Below are 9080 nucleotides of genomic sequence, written 5' to 3' on the forward strand. Positions count from 1 at the left end.
GGCCTCGAACTGCAGATCTAGGTGGAGGTGGTTCCACAAAATCGTCATCGGAGTGGTGTACGAACTGAGATGACGACTCTCCGCAGGCAGTTTTCTTCTTGGTTCGTCGTTTTCCCTTTGGCCTAACGGGTATGTCCACGTCCATTGCAGAGCGCTAGGAAGGACGGTAGTCCATCAGCTCAGCCTCCCCGGATATGTGCAGTCCGTCTTGAACCATCCTCGAAATGGTTTCCAAAGCCGGATGTTCTGTCATATCTTGGCCACTTAGAAAGTGGCGTATGTTATGAAGCGTCTCCACCTATAATTTTCAAAGTTAATTACATATCATAATATGACTTTAAATAATTAATAGTTTTTGCAATTTACCGCGAAGTTATGAGAAGATGTCGTTTCGTGTAAGCCCTCTTCAGCATGCACGCCAGGTTTGGTTAAATAAACCACAGTTATTTGACGAAACCAATTCATATATTCTTCGGTTGCAACAGGATCATCACTGTCCTCCAGATCAGTCCACACCAAGAAGTGTCTATTGTCCCACTCCTGTATATAATGGACGTGCCATTCAACCCAATTCTGACCAGATTTTCCACGGTGATCCTGTTTCGCAAAATCAGTACCGTGGAACTGAGAGAGGTTCGGGATATACGGTTGGACAATCCCAAATTGGCGCAACACTCGTTGTGGCAGGTGTGGCTCAGCCAGATTCCAGCAAATAAACGTTGTTATCGACATCCATATAGGACGACCGGCATCACAACATTGCAGCAACTCCCGATGGAGATAAGGTCTCCAAATAAACTACATGTGACACAAATTTATTCACAATAATTTCAATCAAAAACAACAAACAAAAACAATTTATAGGTATATGAAGTACCTGGTTGGCATGCATCATGGAGAACTGATCTCGGAAATTTTCAATACAATGCCCGGGTGCTTTTACATAAGACGCCGGACCATTTCATCTAAAAAATTTAAATTATGAGCGAATAACACGAAAATTGATGAACATTAAGCTTAAAAAATGAATTAGTGAATAACTTACGCGCTTGCACATGGTAGATAGTCTATATGCACGGGATCTAGCATCCTCGGTCTAATATTTGGGATTCTCTCCCAAGCCCACAGCTGTAACAAAGTTAAAGCTCCCCCGACATCAGTCCTCTTAGCAACGGCAGCTTCACACAAATTGTGGTACAAGCAAGCAAGCATCGCACCACCCCAACTATAGGTAGAACACCGTTCTACATCCATGAAAAATTGCAGGTAGAAGAACGGAATTTTATTCCCGGAGGCGTTTGGGATCATCATACCTCCAAGTAATAGCAGACAATAGATACGAGCCCCCTGAGCATAAATGTTGTGATCGTGGTCATCAGTCAGCTCAATCCTCAATTGACGCGATAAGCTTGTCTGCTTAAAAGCAATTTCTTTCAACTCAGATGCGTCCGGTATGAATCCTAGAAAATCCAGGCACCTGTCCTTCCAATATCCCACATCCGTCGGGGGGAGGTAACTCGTCACAACCTCTCCATCAGCTTTGAGGCCCCATAAGACCTCCACGTCTTCCAATGTCACAGTCGCTTCACCGACTGGAAAGTGAAACGTGTGAGTCTCTGGCCTCCAACGTTCAATCAAAGCGGTGATAAGATGGTGGTCAATGTCCTTTGGTTGACCACACCTCAATATACCGGCGAACCCCATATGGTCCACTATTGTCAAAACATGGTGATGTATGGGAACCTTCCAAATTATTCCTTCATATCGTCGGCAGCGTATGTCTTCGGATAGAACTCCTACCCATATGCTATTAGAGACGTGTTGTCTCTGAAAATACAATACAGAAGGATCCGTAAGACCACATGCAAGCCGACGACGAGAAGTTGAAGATTATGCCATAATTTACCTACACATTAGTCCTCAACCCAAATTAAACAATACACAAATTCACCTACACAACATTGCACATTCAAAATTATAACACAATTCACAATTCACAATTCACAATTCACAATTCACCTACACCAACCTAACCATTTCAATTTGCTCAATTTCAATTTGCCCAACCTAACAATTTCAATTAACAATTTCAATTTCAACCTAACAATATACACAAAAGTAACAATTCAAACTAAACACTATACATCAACAAAAACCCACATAAACCAAATCAATTTGCCCAATTTTTAAGTTATAACAACCTAGGTTTAGGTTTATAATCAAAATTATACACAAATTCACTTAAACCCAGACAATGCAACATAATAATCAACAACAACGGCATTCAAACAATCCAAAATTCATAATATTTCAACTCAATTCACAACCCATTACAAACCCTAGCTAACTATCCAACAATTACTCTAATAATGTAAAAGATAATACTAACCGAAGAAAATATATGAATTTGGGGAAGAATAGCACCGATTGATGAATGGAGGGCGAAATCACGGAGAGGAGGGCGAATTCGCAACAAGAGGCGCTGTTTTGTGTTTTCGCGAAGTGTGTGGTGTGTTTTTCGCGATTTGGGGGAGGTGAGGCTGCTATATCAGGTCTGTGAAAACACGTAAAACGCCACTTGTGTTGGCGTCTTTTGATTGTAAAACGCCACTCGTGTTGGCGTATTTTAATTGTAAACGCCATCCTTGTTGGCGTCGTTTGATAAACACACCGTTCCCTTCGGCGTTTCTACTATAATAAACACGCCAACCCCAAAGGCGTTTTAATATAACTGTATTTGTAGAAAATAAGCCTCAAATACGATGACTCTATAAAACGCCAACTGTGTTGGCGTTTTTACTTATAAACACGCCAGTATCATTGGCGTTTTTCCCATATATGGAATAGATAACAAAATAGGTACATTTTGGTTATTTTAAGGGTGGAGTGCCCTATAAACCTGATTTTCCCAGAAAAGGTCCGTCTTCTTCTAGATTTTCTCTCACGCACACCAACAGGGGATAGCATCTCCATCCAGTCACTCGGCTCTCTTTTATCACGTGAACCCGTCACGACGTCGCTGCGCCGCTGGCCTCCTCTGTCCCATGTGACCTATCTCCATCTTCCTTCTCTTCTAATTCCATGGAAAGGGGATTTTAAGCTTAAAGTTCAACACCTCCAATCCCAAAGCTTGTGAAATTAAGGTAACAGCTGATCCTAACTCACTTATGTTATCGTCTATGCTTGAATTTCAGAATTAAAATGGATGAATTCAGACTCTTGTGAAAGGAATGAATAGGACCGATCAGTACTTGCCTTGGTGGGTTTGTTCTAATTGTTTGGTTTGGTCTGGTCATTAATTTAGTCTATAACCTGTAAATTGTAGATGAATTGAAAATAAAAGTAGAATTTTGGAGAAGAATCATGATTGGTCTAAGACCTTGGGATCAAGTAGAGAACTTAGTCTGATGTATTTAATTGAGTTTAGAATTACGCTAATTGATTGGTGTAAATATGATTTTGGAAGCTTATGTTATGGAGTTGTAACCGCCGCAAAAATTTGCGATGGCAACCTTGTACCATCACCAGCCCCTCTTCCACCACCGGAAGAGACCTCACCCCGCCCCAAACACCACCACATCAACAATCCATTGCTCCAAATTGAAGAATTCCGACCCATATAAGGAAATTAAGCAGGCGCAAGTAGACTACGATGCTGGGACCCATAGGTTGCATACCTCCATCTCCGGCCTCAGGAAGTCCGACCTCCCCAAAAGAAATCGTTTGCGGGTGGAGGGCGACCACTTTCAGAAGGACTGGAGCCTATCGGAGGTGGTCGACATGGTTCTTAAGCTTCACCACTGGGAAGATATCGAGAGCGTGCTCAACCGGTGGGCCGGCCGCTTTGCGGGGAAGAATTTTCCGCTTCTCATTAGGGTAAATTTTTCTCACCGAATGTGTGTTTTGCTGCTGCACCATCTCTTACTGTTGCTATATATACTTTGCATTTAATTCTGTTTACAGATTTATCAAGGTATTGAATGAGTTTGAATAACATAAATTAAGTTTACGGTATCAGATTCTCACTTTATTATACATCTACTTGATTAGTTAGGACATTTGACGAGTAAATGCTGATGTTTGTATGTCTATTGTAATTTTGGATTTATGATGAAGAGGCTAGGGCTGGAATCAATGTGCATGCTTCAAATTATAGGTCCTTTGTTTTTTGCATTTCTGGACAAAGAACTTTTTTATGTAACCTTTTATCCTTTTGTTTGCTTTAACACCTAAGGAATTCTTTGTTATGAAGATATGCCTCACTCTTAACACTTTGAACTAATATTTGCAATATCGTATGTGCTATCCGCCTTCCAACCTATGAAGCAATTTTTGTTAATCTTTGTATTTTCTTTTTACTGCTGATGCATTTTTTAGTGAAGCTTTGATTTTGTCCTTTTTCTATTCAGGAATTTACCAACACTGGTTGTATAGAGCATAGCATCCAAGTTTTTAATTGGATGAAGAACCAAAAAAACTACTGTGCAAGAAATGATATTTACAACATGATGATTAGGTTGCATGCAAGGCATAATCGTGTTGACCAGGCACGTGGCCTATTTTTTGAGATGCAAAATTGGAGGTATGCTCATTCTCTCCATGGTTGTTTATACTTAATACCCTCTGTTGCCGAAGCAGTTTTTTTCGATTCATGTCTCGATCTTCTTTCTTTCCCACTTTTATTTCCATTAAAGCAATTCTCATGTTGATCTTGTCCCATTGCTTCTAGGTGCAAGCCTGATGTTGAAACCTACAATTCTCTCATTCATGCTCATGGGCGTGCTGGTCAATGGCGGTGGGGAATGAATATTATGGAAGACATGCTTCGTGCTGCTGTACGTCTTCACATTTTTACTTCATATTCAGTCTTTCTGGTTTTTATGTGAGATTCCTCAGTCTTTTTCACTCTTATCATCTATCTATCTCCATTAAGTTAGTCTTCCTTAACAAAAAATATAGCAGCCAAATATTTACTTGCTTGAGAAAAGGACGGAAAATTGATTCTGACGGACCTACTATCATTACTCTTTATAAGATTTAACATTCATTGAGTCAAAAAGTGCTGCTGGCTTACAATCAATATCTCCACATGTCATGGTTTCCAAGGCTTCATGTTTTTCTTTGTAGATGGCCTTAAGTATTCAAAATGAAGGGTAACAACATGTCTCAGCTAATATAAAGACAAATTTCCGACTGTTGCTAATCAGTTCCATGTATTTTTGAACTTGTCTCACTTTCTGTAATTCATGTATAATGTTTTCTGGTGGTGCCTTATCAGACCTATTTCATCTGCAGATTCCTCCAAGTAGATCAACTTATAACAATCTGATTAATGCATGCGGATCAAGTGGTAATTGGAGGGAGGCTCTGAAACTCTGTAAGAAGATGACAGATAATGGAGTTGGGCCTGATCTGGTAACTCACAATATCATTTTATCTGCGTATAAAACTGGATCACAGTATGCAAAAGCACTTTCTTATTTTGAGCTAATGAAGAGTACCCATGTTCGCCCTGACACTACAACACTTAATATTGTGATACACTGTCTAGCTAAACTGGGAAATTATGAAGAAGCTATTAAAGTTTTCGATGGAATGAGACAGAAAAGATCAGAATGTTCTCCTGATATTGTGACTTATACAAGTATTATGCATATGTACTCTAGCTGCGGGCAGGTTGAAAATTGTCATTCAGTTTTCAACACAATGGTTGCAGGAGGTCTGAAACCTAATATTGTCTCATATAATGCATTACTTGGGGCATATGCCTCACTTGGTCTGAGCGAAGAGGCATCATCAGTTTTTAGTGAGATGAAACAGAATGGCTTTCTCCCAGATGTTGTATCCTTCACTTCTTTACTCAACGCTTTTGGAAGATCAGAACAACCGTGGAAGGCCAAGGAAGTATTTGATCTGATGAGGAAAAACAATTGCAAACCAAATTTGGTGACTTACAATGCTCTGATTGATGCCTATGGATCCAATGGATTTCTAGCTGAGGCTGTGGATCTGCTGCGTTAAATGGAGCAAGCCGGTCTACAACCAAATGTTGTTTCAATTAGTACATTGTTGGCAGCTTGTGGCCATTGCTGCCAACATGTGAAGATTGATTCCGTACTAAAAGCTGCTAAGTTGCGAGGCATAAAATTGAATACCATTGCGTACAACTCTGCTATTGGAAGTTATATGAATGTTGGGGAATATGAGAAAGCTTTGGGTCTATACAGGAACATGAGGGAAAAGAGAGTTAAACCTGATTCTGTTACTTATAATATTTTAATAAGTGGCTGTTGCAAGATGTCAAAGTACAGTGAGGCACTAGAGTTTCTTGTTGAAATGAGGGATATGAATATTCCTCTGTCAAAAGAGGTGTATTCTTCTGCAATATGCTCATATAGTCGACAGGCAAGTATTAATTGGTATACTTTTATATTCATAATGTGAATATATGTATTAAGTCCTATTTCCCCTTTTCTTCTTTCTCCAGTTCTAACACTATTTTCAGGGTCAACTTGTTGAAGCCGAGTCAATGTTCAACATGTTGAAAGAAGATGGTTTGCAACCAGATGTCATTGCATATACGGCTATGCTGCATGCTTATAGTGTTGCTGGTGAGTCCAATTAAGTTTTTCGATTGTGAAAGTGCAGATTAAGAAAGTAGTCTTAGCTTGTAATATATTTTTTTTGCCAGAACACTGGGAGGAAGCTTTGGCAGTGTTTCAAGAAATGGAGCTTAATAATGTCCAGCCCGACTCAGTTGCTTGTGCAGCCCTTATGAGAGCCTTCAACCGAGGGTCTCAACCAGGCAAAGCCTTGCTTCTTGCCGAGCTTATGAGAGAGAAAGTTATTCCTTATATTGATGCAGTGTTATTTGAAATGGTTTCTGCCTGTACCATGTATGTCCCGAATATGAATACCATTGGGTTTATTATGACGTTACTGTTCCAAGAAACTTAGTATTATAACTTTTGTTGAAGCTTGCGTGAGTGGAAGACCTTAACTGAAGTTATCGAAATGATGGGAACTTCTCTTCCTAGTATCTCGGTTGGAACTCTGAACCATCTTCTTCATTCTTTCGGAAAAGTAGGAAAGATTGACACCATGATGAAGGTAATTGTAGCGGGACTACTCCTCCACTACTTGTCGTATTGCATGTGTATACTGGACAAGGGTGGGCAGCAGAATCTTAGAAACATTTCTATTTAACCCTTTCTGGTCACAAGATACAGCCAGATCTAGTCAATCAAGTCGACAATTTGTTGATTTCTTCCTTCTCATCACTTCTGCAGCTGTTCCTGAAGATAGTTTCATCACGTGGAGAAGCTGACTCGACTACCTATGCAGTATTATTGAAGAATCTTTTAGCTGCTGGGAATTGGAGAAAATATATTGAGGTAATAACTTCAAAGTTACTCAGAATTCTTCTGCTGCTCTGATATCCAGATTTTGCCTAAATTTTATAAGCCTTTTTCTTACTTCGTTGGCTGTTATTGAATTGGTGCTAAACTTGTTCAAGGTTTGTGAATACACCCTTGGAAATGCTACAAATTAACTTTAATCATACTACATAAAATATCTACAGAAGATCCTTTCTCCATGATGATATCTTGTAGCTTGTAACCATCCAACACGAGCTCTTTCTGGTGTTAGCAATCATCATAACTGGAACATGACTTGATGCAGGTGATGCAGTGGATGGATGGTGCAGGAGTTCCACATTCTGCTCAAATGTACAAGGACTTGCTATTTATTGCTCAAACAAGTAGTGGAACTATGAATGCTGCAGCCATAAGGGAAAGATTAGGCAAGGCAGCTAACCTATCAGAAAAAGTAGTTATTTGTGAAATCTGAAATCTCTCATTCTGACTAATTCTGACCCAGAAGCATCACATGTATCAACTGCTCAGTTTCTATTCCATTTCTTTCTCTGTTGGCAGAATCCTGGAAGAGAAAATATGGTCATTCAACTGCAGAAGGCGAAAATAACCCTCCCCTGCACACGAATGCGTTGATCACCAGCACAAATGCATCTGGTGCCAAATCATGGTGATGAGGACCAACATCCAGATCGAAAGGATGAACATATTCAGACATCCTATGATATTATGCATCTGGCGCCAAATAATAGAGGTGATGAGGACCAACATCCAGATCGAAAGGATGAACATAATTACAAGGAGCACCACGGTCTTCAGACATCCTATGATATTATGCATCTGGCGCCAAATCATAGAGGTGATGAAGACCAACATCCAGACCGAAAGGATGAACATAATTACAAGAAGCGCCACGGTGTTCAGACATCCTATGGTATTACATCAAACACTGATGATTGTGATGGTGGCGACACTGATGATGATGAGGGTATAAAGAAGAGAATGCCACGAATGGGGAGCTGATAGCTCAATTTCTCTAATCCAGAAGCAGATTAGTAAGCAAAATCTGCTTCTTTTAGAATAAAGATGGTTCGAAACTGCAATAGAGCTATTTCTTCCTTCTCTGCATATATATAGATGTAATTTCTTACAAGGTTCTTTTTCAAATATTTCATGTAGTCTTGTGCTATTTATTTATGGTTGCTCCTCAGGTTGGGTTAGTTTGTTTATGACACGGAAATGTTGTTTATTTGTACATTCCAGGTTTGGTGCGTCAAAACTTTGTGCCTAGTGAAGATTTTGGTAAATTTTACAGTGGAGATTGCTATATTGTTAAGCACACATGCCATTCTCACGAAAGGAAAGATGACTACTACGCCAGTGTAGTTGGATTGGAAAAGACAGATCGAAGTATTATAAATTGCCATTATAGTGTGATAGCAGCGCAAACTATTTTAAATGCGAAAAAACATAAATTTATTATTTTGAGGTGGAAAAGATTTAGTCTTGGTAGATACTATTCAGTTTAAGATTATGTCAGTGTATGATATGATGGCTTAGAAAACTGAGATAATAAGTGGTGAAGTGGATACCAAAATTTTAAAAGAAGGCTCTAATAAAACTATGCCTTTAAACCTTTTTTGTTTTGGGTACGTAGGAATCTAAATTTGGGCCAATCAATTTGTTATATGGGCTACAAAAAAT

General features: G+C 39.4%; 1 pseudogene; it reads left to right on the forward strand.

Moving 5' to 3' along the window:
- The first annotated feature begins 2918 nt into the window (after positions 1-2918).
- LOC121741972 lies at positions 2919-8695 on the forward strand (annotated as a pseudogene).
- Positions 8696-9080: the final 385 nt, after the last annotated feature.

Source organism: Salvia splendens, chromosome 7 (genome assembly GCF_004379255.2).
Source record: "Salvia splendens isolate huo1 chromosome 7, SspV2, whole genome shotgun sequence".
Lineage (NCBI taxonomy): Eukaryota > Viridiplantae > Streptophyta > Magnoliopsida > Lamiales > Lamiaceae > Salvia > Salvia splendens.